The following is a 16,340-nucleotide window of genomic DNA, read 5'->3' on the forward strand; positions in this document are numbered from 1 at the left end:
GCGCCTGTCCCACACCAGATGCAGAATTGTCAGGCAGCCTTCCATGGATCTTTCATGGTGTATTGTTGTGGCCTATACATCCCCTCATAGTCTGAGCGCAAGGTACATATTTCCAAATTCCTGACTGCATTGAGTATAACTGTACTTGATCCGGCAACACACACAGTGATCAACTACTGTTGCAGGAATTCTGGGCAAACACAGGACTATGCGTAGGATTATGGGACCTTAGTATTGAGGTACTGAGTCATCCTACTACCTTAGTACCCATGAGCAAAGGACCAACTAGCTTTAGTATCTCACTTGCCCTCTGACTCACTTACAGAAGAGCAAGTGATTAGACAACCCAGAACACAACACTCCAGACTCTCTCAAGAGTCGTGGTTACAAGACACACCCTTTCACTAACACTCTTGTACTTATCCGCAATAGGATCTGACAGAGACATGAACAAGTTAAAAATATTTATTGTAACTAACATGCTCTAATATGCATAATACGTGCCACAATAAGCAGAAAAATGCAGAACACACACACAGCCAACATAAAAAGTAATCCATTGATCATAGTGAGAGACAGAGTAGCCTAACCTCCCTCCCCTTGTTAAGACACAGGATGATTATATATTAGAAGATCTCTGAGTGTTATCTGCAGACTCCGCACCTCAGTCTATAGTTCTACATCATTGATGCTGTCAGGCTCTTCTCCCTGGAAAGGTCCCTCTCCAAGTGTGTGCTACCTTTCCGTGTATTCCAATAAGACCAAAGTACTTATTCCCAAACAACAGCTGCATCTGTATCTTTTGTCTAGGTGCTAGGGCCTGACCAGAACAAAATAACAAGGGGCACTGTTGCCTAACCGTGTTTGCAATGTTCAGACTAAATCCCAGGAAACTGCAAAGTGTGAACAGAGCTGTAGGTTCTCATGTGAAAATATCAAACTAAGCATTTGCAAAATAAGCTCATATAGTAACATGCGCAAAGCAGCGGACAGTCTGAAGCGTACTCATGCTAAATTAGGGAAGATGACAATGTCCCCATGGGACGTGACAAACCTGTTGGCTGGTACCATGGGTAGACAGAGTGATTATGCGCACAGCTACATTGACAACTCAAGGTGTGGATGGCCTTCCATCCAAGCTCACAAAGGCCTATGAGCCTGTACTTGCCCCCAGGTGACTGTAGCTCTCTCTGGCCACCTTGAGTGATTGGAGACAACCGCAATCCATACAGAAGAATTTCGGGATCATGGTTAAAACCCAACAGTGACCGGACCAAACTGACATCCTTTAATCCATTGTCCATGCCAGCAGTGGATTTTAAAACCTTAGTACAGTAGTGGCCCCTCGCCTGCTATGACACAATTACTGCATTTAGTGCATGGGGCCAAAAAGGTTTATATCCCTAATTGATCCACAATCCTTATGATTCAGAGACAAAATAGGGAGCTGGTGCTGTTCCAGGGGCAGTTTCTCTACATAGCCTGCTTAGTGCTCGATTTAGTGAAGGCATTCCATACCGTTGATTGTGAATACCTGTTCACAACTAAGTCAAAACTGGACATTGCAGGGCAGCTGCCACAACACATATGTCTTTTTCCTACCAAGCCGGCTGCCCAAGTCCAGCTTTTTAATAGACATGTCACCCTCTTTTATATTGGGCAGGGGACTCGTCAGGTCTGTCCCCTTCCCTACTGCTCTTTGCCCTGGCAGTGTAGATGCTAGCCCAGCAACGTTGTCAGGGGTGGTAAGCAAGGGGAGTTCCACTAGGCGATGAGGTACATGTAGTATCCATTGATGCAGACGGCAAGCTGCTCTATATTCAGTATAACTGCAAGGAAATATTTCTGTGAGACTATCAGATTTCCAGAGTGTGTTAAGTTTGGGTGTTAACTGGCCCAAGTGTTGTGTTTTCGCCCTCTGTGTGGAGTATATTTCACAAGAGGTGATGGCAGGTGAGCAGAGGGTAATGCGGGAGCGTTGTGTGTTTTGGCATTTAGGGATCTGGAACTGTCATGATGCAAACAATCTCATTGTGGAAACCTAACCAGAGACATATCCTTCTTACATACACAGATGGATTTTTGTAGCACTCTCCCAGTTTAAGCCCAAGGATGTATTTCTCTTTCAAAGATGGTAATGCTCCCCTGTATCTTGTATATTTCCCATCACCTAGCAGTGGCTTCACCGTGTGCCACCTCCAGGGAGTTGGACACCATGCTGGGAGGCAATAATGGCATGATAAGTGTGGCTCTGTGGAGGCTGAATCTGCCGGTGTGAAGGGAGTCAAGGGTGGACAGTTTTTATGAAATGTTACGTGGCAGCACCGCTGCAATGGCCAGTGTGATGTTTGTCTGGAAGGCAGTTGTACGAAGTGGGCATGTTTCCAACATGCAGGGGACCGGAGATGGCGGGATCAATGTTGCTCCCTGGAGCACAGCGCCCCTGTGGAGATGGCAGCCTGGTAAAAGTGGCTTATTTGAGCTAAAAAGGGCTGAGGCTACTGACGAATATGATCCAGTATTCTCCGTCTGTTAGTCTGAACATTCTAGCACTGTTCCATACAACCATTGTTGGGAAGGACTGACGGCATGGACAGACACAGGATTGACCTCAGTGGGAGACCTGTTCAGGATCTGGGAGCTCATCACCTTTGGCCAGTTGCAGGAAGATCCTGGCATTCCAATGGGCCATTTATTGACACATGGCACACTGATAGCTGAGATGGGACACCTGTGGAGAGTCACAGACACTGAACCGGAGCATCACCACCTAACCCATGCCCTGCACATCATGGGTAGAGGTAGGAGACTGGTGACCTTATTTGTTAATGGCTTTGCATACACGAAGACTGACCCACTGTCACCCGCTTGCTTGCTATGAGACACTGATATAGTACGAGACCTCACGACTGAGGAGTGGGAATGCACTAGGTGCTATCAATGTACTGTATCTTGTCATGCCAAACTCCAGTCCATTCAATTTTACATCCAGCACCGATCATGTCTCACCTCTCCTGTCCTACCCCAAAATGTTGTGTCCTGCCCTCTGTGCCCTCAATCTCATGAATGTAATTTGGATTTGATACTTATGTTCTGGGCATAGCTGTATGCTGTGAACCTGTGGTCCAGAGTTCCAGATGTACTTGACACAGTGAGGGATTAGTTCCACCTCCTTCGATTGAAGGGGATGCAGCTAGGGATATTCATAGAGGTGAGGTTTTAAAAGGTATCCAATGAAAGGATGGATTTGTAAATGCTCACCACACGCCAAGCCATTAGCATGGATTGTTAGGCCACTGCACTCCCAACACTGCAACACTTGGGTGCAGCTACTCTCTAATGGGGTAGGGATGAGGCAACTGGGCTGCGCATGGGTTAAGTTGTGCACCTCCACAGGATTGCAGTAGCTAAGCTATGGGACAACTTGTTACAGGACTTACGGGATACACTAGAAGAGCCACTGGATAGGTGAAGGACTTTGAAGGGCCAGGCTCACACACATAGGGTCATAGATCTATCAGAGGTTGTCCTGACATGGCTGGCTGAAGCAGCTGCTCTGTCATGTGAGGCAGACTGGGTGCCTGACATCTCCTCCTTTGATTACATGGAGGGGGTCTCTTAGAATCCACATATGCTAAAATGTTGACTGTTAATAATGGCTATCGTGCTAGAGGCCACAGTCACACCCCCATGTATGGACTCTGAGGTATGTGGGGTGCTGACCTTCTCAATGCCCACCATCCCTCTGTGCTCATCTATCATGTTATGGTTATCTTGTTTTTAGAGTTGTTCCATATTGTACCATGTGCTCCTGCTGCTGATTTCTTGACTCAATGATGAATGTGTGTTATGCCCAACTGACCAGATCTGAATTGCAGGCTTAATTAAAGATGATTTACATACATCCCAATTTGTCGCCAAACATGATAATGAGCTGAAGGTAAGAATTGTGTTTGGATGTTGAAATGTCTTGTGACTAGTGTGCAGGTACATGCATTGAGCCTTATGCCAGCAAACAATATTGTTGTTATTAATATTGTTATCTGAGGTTTGTATAGCGCCAAATCATCGTCAGGTCTCTAGGTGCTCATGACAGAAGCAGTAACAACAACTCAGTAGGTAAACAAAAGGTACAGATATAACAACATTACTCAAATGGAACAGAAAGCTACCCTAAACAAGAGTGTTTTCAATGACTTCCTAAAATGTAGAAGATTTACTTCTTTGCGGAGAGACTCCGGTAGTTTGTTCCACATCTGTGGGACCTGGACAGAAAAAGATCTCCCTCCCTTGGTTGCCATTTTAAAACGCGGACAAGACAACAATTGGGAGTTAGAAGACCTCAGCGCTCGTTTAGGATTATAGACCCCAAGCCGTTTTTTTATATAGGCAGGCGCATGCCCATAGATTGTCTTATGGGCAATACATAAACTTTTAAATTCTACCCTTTGCTTTATGGGGAGCCAATGTAACCTGCGGAGTAATGGGGAGGCATGGGTCTGTCTAGGTAATCTAAAGATCAGTCGCGCTGCATCATTCAAAGTTACCTGCAAGCGATTAATCAGAATTTTTGGCAAACCTAGGTAGAGCGCGTTCCCATAATCTATCCTTGAAATTATTGTCATTGTTATTAGAGCAATTCTTTTTACTTTTCACTTCATCACTTTCACTTCATTTAGCACTGCTATTCAGTTCCCTGCAAGACACACTTTGTTCACATCTGAGTTTGTGTTTCTGGTACACCCTAGAATTGGTTTATAACATCTGCCGGTTTGTTGTGGGTACCAGTACTCTTGATGTGTAAGAGATCCCAGATGATGAAGGGCGGTCTCGATGGTGGACTGATGGGAACTCGTTCACGTTGAGTGGCTTTCCTTCACAAGATTCCTTACTTCTTTGCCAACACATTTGTTGTTTTTTGTCAGATACTGTAGTGTAGTTCCTAGTTTCCCACTAGGCCCTGCGCATTGGAATAACATAAACAGTAGTATCGACGTAGAAGTGCGGATCTTCCAGGCCTCCACTGACTATGCTAAACTTAATTGGGTTTGTTACCAACTAGCTCAGAGGTCACTGGAAACTTTCTTCTCTGCATAGGAAGTGATCAGCTTCCCTGGCACAGACAAGAAGGGATTCAGCTTTCCAACAACCGTGCAACATGACAACTTTGCTCCTCAGATCAAGAGTCAATCTCTAGGGTCGTGTGAAACAATAGACAGTTATTTTACTCAGTCAGGTTAGTGCAGTTTACTTTCACGATATGTAGAGAATAGAGAGACGGGCGTTTGTCAATAAAGGGTTAACATTTATTGAACAGTCTTTCTTCTCGTTCAAGAGAAATGTATTGCCACAATTGCAAGACTTGTTATGATAAAAAGTACGTACAGTAAGATAAGTATTGCAAGATAATACTGTAAAAGCATTGATATGGTTTCCTAGCCATACAATGGTTTAAAAGTAATAAAACATATATACATTCATATATACATTAGGCTAAAATACTCAACTGGTGCTTCTAACTACGCCTACCCCAGTGTACCTGACCTAAGCCTAATACGTGGGAGGGGAGTAAGTAAGTAGCTTTAAGTTAAGTTGGTTTTGCCAAGGTTTGCTTCAAGAATTCTCTTCTAAGGGTTTAGTCAACACCATACCTCTGAATAGAATGATGGAGGTCTGGTATCTCCTTCAGGGGGAACTCGGTATCCCAGTCACCCGTGAGGGCAGACTAGAAACGCTGGAGCTGGATTTCTCTGCAGGAGAAAGACAGCGTCTCTCTTCAGCGCGTCGAGGAGGAGGAGATGGGACAGCGTCCGCGGGTAGCTGGCATCTGCTGGGCTTCTTCGCAGAGGGACGGCTGTTCAGCTCCTAAGCTCACCACACCATCGTTAGCGCTTTAGCAGCGATAATGGTATCAGTAGCTTCACCAACAGCAACGGGGCAGCAGCAGCATCAGCGTACTGCATACAGCATACAACAGCAATGGGACACCAGCAATTGCTTAAGGCAACGCTGGTAATATTTATACCTGACAGGTGCCTGGTTTGACGTAAGTTTGCTGGACATAAGACGTCAAATAAAGATGTCACTAGGAAGTGATAGCTATCAGTTGCTCATTAGAGTTCCATTACTAATCAAAACACAGCAAGCGGGGATTTCCAGGTTTGCTGAGTTTTTATCTTGTTGAAGAACTCGGAGTGTTAATCTAGGAATATCAGATAGTGACTTCTGCTCTGTCATTGCACTAATTGGTTGCAAAGGAAGTGACAGAGAACTATTCTGGAATGTGGCTCTGTTCGTGTGAGGCCAGAGATGACTTTCTGAATATCGCACTTGAACGGTTATGCCAATATAGGGAATAAATGGATTTATAGCCGAATAGGGGCATAAGGTCACAGTATCGATCAGGAACCTAGATAAACACGCAACACCCACTCCACGGGTTCATGTCCATCAAATTACTAAAACTAGAGCAATAGGATGCATGTGTAACAATGCCCACCCCAAAATACATAAATGCATTCGAAATAGGCGTATATTGTAATACGTGAAATTTAGGTACTGTACGTTTTTGAAGCATAGAAATCATTCAAAAATCATTGCATATGAAATCAATGAACGATTATGCAAAAAGAATTACACATGAAATATCTCTGAAACAGAAGAAGGGCGAGATAAATCATCACATATAAATGCATTGCAATAACATGTGCTAGAGGCTGATGTAAAGTTGTTATGTCTCTAGATGTGTTTAGAAATAGAAGTTTGAAGCTTCTGTTCTCTAAGAATAGTTTTTACCTTAAGCAAAGAATTGTTCGTGCCAAAAAAGGGTCAATATTAAAAAATGTCCAATTCAAAAAAATTAATGTTTGAATGGGGAAATAGAGTTCCAACGCTTTTAGCAGTTTTTGTTGATCAAAACTGAAGGCCGAATTCAGAGTTCATGGGAACGCTGTGTGTCGGAAAGCTTCTCCAAAGTTATTATTTCTGTACGGGTGAGAACATCGTATCAGACAGGCTCTCAAAGAATTGGTCTACAAAATCAGGTGACAGTTCAACCAAATTCGATAGTGCTGTAACTTGGCAGATGTGAGAATGATTGCTGTCATCATAGTCAGGATCAGCAATGCTCACAGAAGGTCGTACCTCGGTGATGTTGCTTTTGTCACTCGCTCCACTGTTACCACCTAGTCGTAGTACAGGAGTCTCAACGAATGCCGTCATCAGGATTGGTAGCCGCTGGGGACAACACAATGCGTGAGCCGTTATTGGACTGAGCAAAGTATCGACGTCCATTGGTACTGCTGATGGAAGTGAAAGACAGATGTCCAACACGCACTCATCTCCGCATAGCATACATCGAAGTACCGGTAAGATACAGTTCTGCCATATAGGTCTGAATGAAAGGAACCAGGTCATGTTTAGATCTCTCAGCCTGGCCAATCCAAGGACGTTAGTTATCCTGTCCCGGTAGCGCATTGCTAGGATTGTCTCTTCCATTCCCATGGGAGCTATGTCTGAGCTTTGGCTTGCCATAACGAAGCAGGACGGAAAAAAATAAAATCCCTGCTACAAGTCCCAAAAATAAGGGTATGCCGCCAAAAACAGAGTGAACAAAATTAGGAACGATTCCCAAAATTGCTTGAAAAGGTGTTAGCAGTCCCGTAAAAATCGTCTTAAATATGCCTGGGATGCCTGTGGCACTAGACATGTTAAGGAGTTGGCTAAGCATTTCTACGAAATGCACGGGGCAATTTGTTGATAAAAGTTCATGAACTTCAGTAGCTGTCCTTGCAACTAGAAGATCATACGTCTCTTTTGATGACGTTATAGGCACTGTTGTCTGCAAAAGCACAGACTTCATTTTGCTTAAAGTATCAATTCGTATAGAATAGAGATTCAGACGAGGCCAGATGGGAGTCACTGTGTCTGCAGGCCCACTCGAGAACAATGCCTGCATACAGCATTTGACCATGGATGTTACGCTTACTAGATAACTTTTCCCTGGCACAAGGCCACAACATCTGTGATCCGTTCTAAGAATGTAACTCCCGTTTGCAAGTTGCATAAAGAAGGGCTCTATCTGAGTTGCAGGTGTGACAAGCCGGTGGCATGAAAGGTTGTTAGAATTTCCTTCACAAGCTCCATGTAAATTAATACCCTGACACAAAAGTATACCGCTTAGTGAATGTTTACAATTTTCACCACTAAGAAATACATTTTTGTCGCTGTCACTATAGCAAGAATGTGTGTATGGTAATTTCCATTCTGATTTTACATATCCTTTACCCAATTGTTCATACTGGCCAGCAGGTATGTACTCAAGGCACTTTTTAAATCGGAAAGTTGTTATCGGAATAGTGATAATTCCGTGTATTATCCATTCAATGACAGGACTCTCTGACATTGTCAATGGTAATCTCTCAAGTTTTTCGATGCTCAGGATTGTATAGTCTGCTCCTTTCTGTGCCAAACTGATCTGTTTATCAGTAAGGTTAAAAATGGAAAATAATGACGTTGTGTTGATTAAACGCCAAGGCACATAGCCTGAACGAAGATTTTGCAGCGTCCAGCCCAATTGTACAATAGAACGTAATTGAGATTGGCCATGTTGTAACATTAGCAAGTCTCTATCTATAAGCAAAAGTGGTTAGGCGCGGCGCACAGCTTTAGTGAATGAGACAGTTCGCTGGGAAGGTAGGTAAGATAATCAGTTTAAGGTGCTCCTGCGGGTGACGCAACTGTTCAGGTGCGTCCTAAAGGATTGAGGGGTTGAGTGCGCTACTGGGGTGTAGGCGCATCCCTGCGGTGGGCACACTTATGTGGTACTGTGTGTAGTGACACAACACAGTGAATTCCAAAGAAGTTCAAATAATGTTTCAAAGTTTGAAAGTTTCACGACTTGAACCGGAACCCCACGCTTTCGCCTAAGCGTCCCATCTACGCTCCTTGAGAAAGGACTGTTAGTCCGAAATGCATTGGAGCTTCAGTCAATTTTGATGATGATTGTCAATTCATTCATATGATGAAAATATGAAATGCACCTATGGAAAACGCTGATTAAATTTTTGAAACTTTCAAACTTTGAAACATTATTTTAACTTCTTTGGAATTCACTGTGTTGTGTCACTACACACAGTACCACATAAGTGTGCCCACCGCAGGGATGCGCCTACACCCCAGTAGCGCACTCAACCCCTCAAGTCTCTATCTATCACATCAAAGGCAGAGGATACAATATTGTCCAACGAATATATTCTGGAGGACAGAGTCATTAACCCATTGTCCACTACAGAAAGTGATTTATCCAAATGAATACGATCAATTTCTCGTATTTTTTCAGCTGTTTCAATTTGTTTGACTTTCCAAGCCTCGTTCTAAGCAGCACAGATACTGGTCGCTATGAAACGCTTTTGACGCTGTTTGCGTGGTCCAAGAATGAAATCGCGCAAATCAGCAACATCTTTTAGTAAAGACAAGTGTTGCTTAATTTCAGCCAGTGTGGATGATGTTAGCCATTCGAGGCAGAGTTTCCCTACACTGTATGTTGTTATTATCCCTGGATGTTGTCTCTGGGAATATCTCGGGTCTAGTCTGGTCATTTTTAACCCCTGTGTTTTATTCAGGAATCTATCTTGACAGTTGTTTGTGTCAGTAGGCCAGATTAACCACTTTTTCCAATCAGGATGTGTTCTGTTAAAATGTAAAATTTGTGAAACGTCTAACTCAATATCTGTAGTTGTATTTTCAGGTATTGGCTTTGGAATAGACGGTTTATTAAGGTCTTTGATCTTAGCTAGGCCAAGACAGGATGTTTGGTGTATTGTGTCATTTAAAAACATCATTTGTTCTGGTATCATGCAGGTTCTGAATAGTGCTTCAAGGCCTTGTACCTGCCAATCTTTTGTACCCCAAATTGTTTTCGTTTCAATGTTATTTTTCCAATAATCAAAACCAAATGTCATCATTTTTTCATAAAATGCTTCTGAATATATCAATTTAGAATTTGTCAGCATTGTTTTCATTCCTGTTTTATCTAACAGTTTGTAATAAAACGTTTCTGCATCACTGGTGTTAAACCCTGAGAAGTACTTGAATTTCTCAAAAAATGCTTTTGAAATGCTTTTAGGTGGTGTAGCACAATGTTCCCATTGATTATACATAAAAACATTTCTAGGCTGTGCAGATTTATGCAAGTAATGATCACCATAATTTGTGTAGCAGAATAATTGCTCATAACTAGATGAACCTTGTAAATAATCATGATCTGTGAATCTAGCTGACATTACTAAATCAGACATCATGTCATTAATACTGTTAAAGTCCCAATCATCAGAGAATGTGCTAGGTTTTACAAAGTCACCTAAGGAAACCTTCAGTTGATGAGGATACTTCAGGATTTCGACCGGACCATATATCTCATAGTCAGTTTTCTCCCATACTACCCCACCAGGTATTGGAATTGCTGTGACATTTACTGTTGACAGTTCTCTTTTCTTCACGTGGGATGATCTGTGTGGTTTCAGGACTAGGTTGATGTTCTGACTTGCTGTGTCCATTGTACTATATTTTCCCTCAATGAATTTTCCCAAACAAAGTACCATGATGAGCCAAAGCAGGAGGAAAAATACACCTAGACCGAACCAGAACTCTAACCAAGGTGAAATAAGGTAGATTTCCTTCAGTTGATGAAAGAGTTCCGTTGCTTTTTCTTTAAAAGTCTTTTTTGTTTCTGGCATCACTTCGGGGTCGTTTTGATCTTCAGAGAAGTTGTCGAAGTTGATGAAATAACCAGAGGCAGTTCTGTCAATTGTTGGGATTGTTCTTTCAATCTGTCTTTCAGTAGCAGATTCTGATGCCACATTATTGTAGACTGGTGTTGTTTCTTGACAAACTGTTTCAATCTGTGTCCCAAGAGGCACGAGTTCCATGGCATTATTGCATAGTCCTTCACCGTGCACTGCAGGCTGATCGAATGTGATTAGTCTTTCAGTTTGAACCTCTTGGATTGTTGCAAGTTTGGGTATTCTGTTGTTTCTTGGGAGTCCACTGGGCCTACTGTTGATTATAGGCCACATGCTTGTGGTTTTACCAGGTCGATAGACACAACTCTGTTCTCCTTTTTACCAGCAAGGGGCGGTAGTACAACTGATCTTGTTCCGGTGACTGCCAAGACAGGTACTGCTTTTCTGTAAGAAGGCCCAAATTCCTTCTTCACCGCGATTTTTTCTCTGACTAGATCCCCAATCTTTGGAATCCAGACAGGCCTTGCTGGGGCTGTTGCTTGTGGTGCCTCGTCAGTGGTAGATGGCTGTTGCTTTAACTTTATGTTGCTTAAGGATTTTCTTGTTTCATTCAGTTCCTGTAAAACAGCCAAACGATCTTTGATGTCAAAGTCTGTTGTTTTTTCTTGTACCACTGACATCTGACTATCGAGGTCCTGAATGTTCATTCTAATTCCGAACAATAGTTCGTATGGGCTGAAACCTTTTAGAGAATTTCTTGGCAAATTGTTAAGACTGGACTGGACACTTATTAGATGTTTGACCCACCCAGCGCCTGAACCTAATACCTTCGCTGTTATAGATCGCTTTATGTCCCGGTTTTTTCTTTCAACCACACTATTCCCTTCGGGGTGCGACGGACAAGAATACCGCAACCCAATTCCCATGCTGGCCATGGCCTCCCTATAAGCTCGAGAGCTGAAAGCAGGACCCTGGTCAGAATGGAACGTGGTAATTGCGTATATGCCGATATGGACTCGCAAATCTTTTATAACAGTTCTAGGTGTCAGCCGAGCGCTGGAGGCCACATTTCTAAGTGTGTTTAGCCTTAACTGTGTACAATGGAACGCGCTTCTCTTCTTTGATTGAGCAGATAGACCGCCTTATGCTGTCTAGCAGGGATCCTGAAACTACACTGGCCTGTTCATTACTGCGATCTCTGTTGCAGTCTTCACAATTTTGAGCAAAACATTGAATATCTATGCTCATTCCTGGCCACCAGTACTCTGATTGTAATTCTTTCAGAGAATCTTTAATTGTTTGTTGTCTCAGACCCAACCCCATGTGTGCTTCCAGTAAGAGGAAGCCCCTCCTGCTCCTGTTTGGAATTACTCTGTCCCCCACTCCAGGGATTCGAGCAAAAGGAACGGAGTTTGCATCGATTACGTATGCATAATTGAGTGGATAGTTCACGGGTAGTGCTGCACAGTCGCCTTTTACGGTCGTTTTTACTGCCAGCATGGTTTCCCCGTCTATGTATTTTTCTGTACGCTTTTTTGTGGCTACGGAAGCCGGGTTAGTTGCTTCCGCTGTGGCTGTATTAGCCAATGAATTCCCTGCAACGTGAACGCCATCACGTTGAAGACTCTGTGCGTGTACCACGTGAGTCTTTTGTAGTTCTTTGTGTAAAAGAGCTACCTGTTTCCAGAGCAATTTATGCTTTATTGTGGCACCTGTGTCATCTTTGTAGTCGTTTTCAATCCACCTCTGCAATTTATTGTTGTAAGAGTTGACGCAAAAATGAGAATCGCACACGATAAGTGTCGGGAATTCACGTTCTGAATTTTCGAGCGCCATCTTTAAACATCTGATTTCAGTTCTCTGAACCGAACAGTTTCTCAATGATTCAGTTTTTGTTACTTTCGGTCTGAATTTACCGCACAGCCAACGACCTTTAATGATCGCACATGCTGCATCGTAGGATTTGCTCTCTACGTTGAAATGCTGTACAAATCTATCTGTATAGATTATACAGGCGTATTGTGGGAGAGGCAGAAGTTCGATTGGCAGAGGATATTCTTCTTCATATTCTAAATCATTCAGTTCTTCGAATTGCGGGGCGAAATAGTATTTCACATCTTCCGCTCCTAGAGAATCTACACACTGTATCCATTTCGGATCCAGTGACACTGTAGGCAGGTTTACTCGGCTGAATAGCGCCTCGAAGGCGGATTCCGCTGTGAGGATATTAATCCTTTTGCCGTGTGCTAGTTCTCTTTCATTTGCTAATGCGATTTGCACTGCTTTCACAGTTCTTTCTGTGTGACTGAATGCTTTTTCTGCTTGTGTGTACAAGTGAGATTTAATTAAAATAGGTACCTTTTCTCCCTCATTAGAGGTTAGGTACGTGAATCCGCATCTTCCTGGGATGACTCGGATTACAAGATCGCGTGTGTTGTCATGTGTATCTAATTTTGTTTTTGCTAACATGTCTGTTTGCAGTGATCTCAAAATTTCTGTGTGTTTTTGAGTCCAATTGATTTGTTTAAAATCAGGTTTAATTAGTTCGTAGAGAGGTTTAACCCTCTCTGCGTAATTTAGAATGTAAGTTCTTCCGAAATTCAGAAAACCTAGAATGGATTGTAAATTCTTCAGCGTTTTTGGAGCTTGGAGTACAGCGCACTTCTCTAAGAAGTTGTCCGCTAGGCTTTTCCCTTCACTTGATAATTCGTACCCTAAAAATAGTACTGTCAGATGGGCAATTCGGGACTTTTTAAAGTTGAATTTGTAACCCTCTGCTGCGAACCCAAGTATAATGGTGTTCACTCTTTTCAAGTGAGTATCCAAGTCGTCATCTGTGAGATAGATATCATCTACGTAAGATAATGCCTCATCATCATATATTTGTAGTAACTCTGTTACCCTAGCTGAGAATAGTCCTGGGCTGTTCTTGAACCCCTGTGGGAGTCAACAGAATTTTTTCTGCGACCCAAATGCAGAGAAAGCGGTCAAGTATCTGCTTTCCGGTGCAATGTTTTGACAAAAGAAACCATTAGATATGTCTAATGTCGTTTCATAATTTTTCCTAACTATGTTATTCATTAGGGCTGCACTATGCGAGTTTTGTACTGCAAATGTTTTGCAACATGCATTAAGATGTCTGTTGTCCAAAACTAGACGATATGAATTGTCTGGCTTGGAGACAGGAAACAAAGGATTGTTCATTTGAGAGGTGCATGTTTCAATAACCCCCTGGTATTCAAGTTGATCTAAGATCTCCCTGACTTGTTTTTTAGCTTCTTGCTTAATGGGATACTGCTGTTGGGCAGTTGGTTCACTTTTTAATTGGATTTTGTGGGGAGGTGAGTCCTTATCCCATCCTACATGATTTTTATATAATGCAGGTGCCTGGGCCACTGCCCATTTCCTTGCATAAGTATATTTTTTGTGAATCGGAATGTGATTCGAGAAGGCAGGCATAATCACTTCTTTGCCACGAGGGCACTCCCTGACAAACTCTGGGGGCCAATCTTTTTCAGCTAACAGAATATCATAGCCTTTTGAGAGTTTATTCCAAAATAGACCTCTTATTTTCCTAGCCTTATCACCCTCTATACGCAATGTTATTTCGTATATTTTATGGGGCTCGCTAAGTCTGGTGTTGGCAGTTTCAACCTGAATGTATTCATTCGTGTCCACTGTCTCCAGATGATTCATCAAGATCTTGCGCGCTAAACTGATTTCTGCTGCACTGTCCAACATTGTCAATGCCCACTCCCCGTTTTTCAACTGTGTCCTCAGTATTCTCGGCATGGTTGATTACTCTAATACTGGCTACCTTCTTTTTCTGAAATTTAGATTTTTTACTCCGAGCGGGTTCCTTGTCTTTGGACTTGGTGTGCTCTCCTGGGTCTGACCGTCCTCTTCTTTCCGATTTCTGTGGAAAAGATCGAGAGGGACGTGTATCAATACTTTGATATCTATCAGGTTTTTTCAGATTATCCCTATTTCTAAGGTTATATCTTTTCTCAGAGGGCTCCCTCTGGGGAGACTGGTGTTCTCGAGTCGGAGTTCTTTCCCTCCGTCGAGGAGACCTTCCTCTGACTGGAAAACTTTTTCCTTGGGAGTAGATTGTTTATTTCCATCCCAGCTCTTTTTAGGAGTATTTAAATTATTTTTAATTAATTTTACTAACTCTCTATATGCTTTTGTTAATTCTCCTATGTTAACTAAGAGTTCTTCTTTAGACATTTTTGCAATGTCAGAATGTGGTGTGTAGCTGGCTAGAACCGGCCACGTTGCTCCTGGTCTACCTAGTGGACCGAGCCTGGTAATATGATCATTATGTTTTAGGGCGCCATTAAACCAGAGCAGGTGCTCTTGGAATTTTAGTGGGATTTCAGTCTCCTCGAAAGGAGCGTACTCTTCCGGAGGTTCCTCTATTTTGTAATAGTGAAACTCTTTTGTTGTAGCGTTTGCCGCTGGAAAGTTTATCCATGAATAGAATACCTCTGTCTGCCGATACTCGTGAGCCTCTATCACGAAAATTAATGTACCACCTTGTGGTGTCAGTCCGTTCTCTATAAGTTTTAACGTTATAGATTTTCTTAAGTGGACCGGGATGATAATAGCATCCGGGTCTATCTGTAGGAGACTCGAGTCCTCCTCTATTAGTAGGGTTGCCAGTCTAACTGCTTCCCTTTCTTCTTCACTGTCTGTCATTTTTTATAAATGCAGGCTTTGCAGAGTTGGTCTCCAAGGAGACAAAGATTAGGTGCACAATATTTTGGAACACTGTATCCTTCAACGTTGAATAAACCAGAGCTTTACATAGGAATCTCTTCCTACTGAGTTCGGGCGGATTTTAACCTTTCACCCACTCCAGACGTCTATTGGAGTATTTACGGGAGAAAGGGGTCTGTGTGAAATATGCACGACTGAGTTACTCTAACGTCTTGCGTTAGTTTATCGCCTTACCAAACGTTTGGGCGCCATGTAGTGTAGTTCCTAGTTTCCCACTAGGCCCTGCGCATTGGAATAACATAAACAGTAGTATCGACGTAGAAGTGCGGATCTTCCAGGCCTCCACTGACTATGCTAAACTTAATTGGGTTTGTTACCAACTAGCTCAGAGGTCACTGGAAACTTTCTTCTCTGCATAGGAAGTGATCAGCTTCCCTGGCACAGACAAGAAGGGATTCAGCTTTCCAACAACCGTGCAACATGACAACTTTGCTCCTCAGATCAAGAGTCAATCTCTAGGGTCGTGTGAAACAATAGACAGTTATTTTACTCAGTCAGGTCAGTGCAGTTTACTTTCACGATATGTAGAGAATAGAGAGACGGGCGTTTGTCAATAAAGGGTTAACATTTATTGAACAGTCTTTCTTCTCGTACAAGAGAAATGTATTGCCACAATTGCAAGACTTGTTATGATAAAAAGTACGTACAGTAAGATAAGTATTGCAAGATAATACTGTAAAAGCATTGATATGGTTTCTTAGCCATACAATGGTTTAAAAGTAATAAAACATATATACATTCATATATACATTAGGCTAAAATACTCAACTGGTGCTTCTAACTACGCCTACCCCAGTGTACCTGACCTAAGCCTAA

The sequence above is a fragment of the Lissotriton vulgaris genome, chromosome 4_1 (genome assembly GCF_964263255.1).
Source record: "Lissotriton vulgaris chromosome 4_1, aLisVul1.2, whole genome shotgun sequence".
NCBI classification, from domain to species: Eukaryota; Metazoa; Chordata; class Amphibia; order Caudata; family Salamandridae; genus Lissotriton; species Lissotriton vulgaris.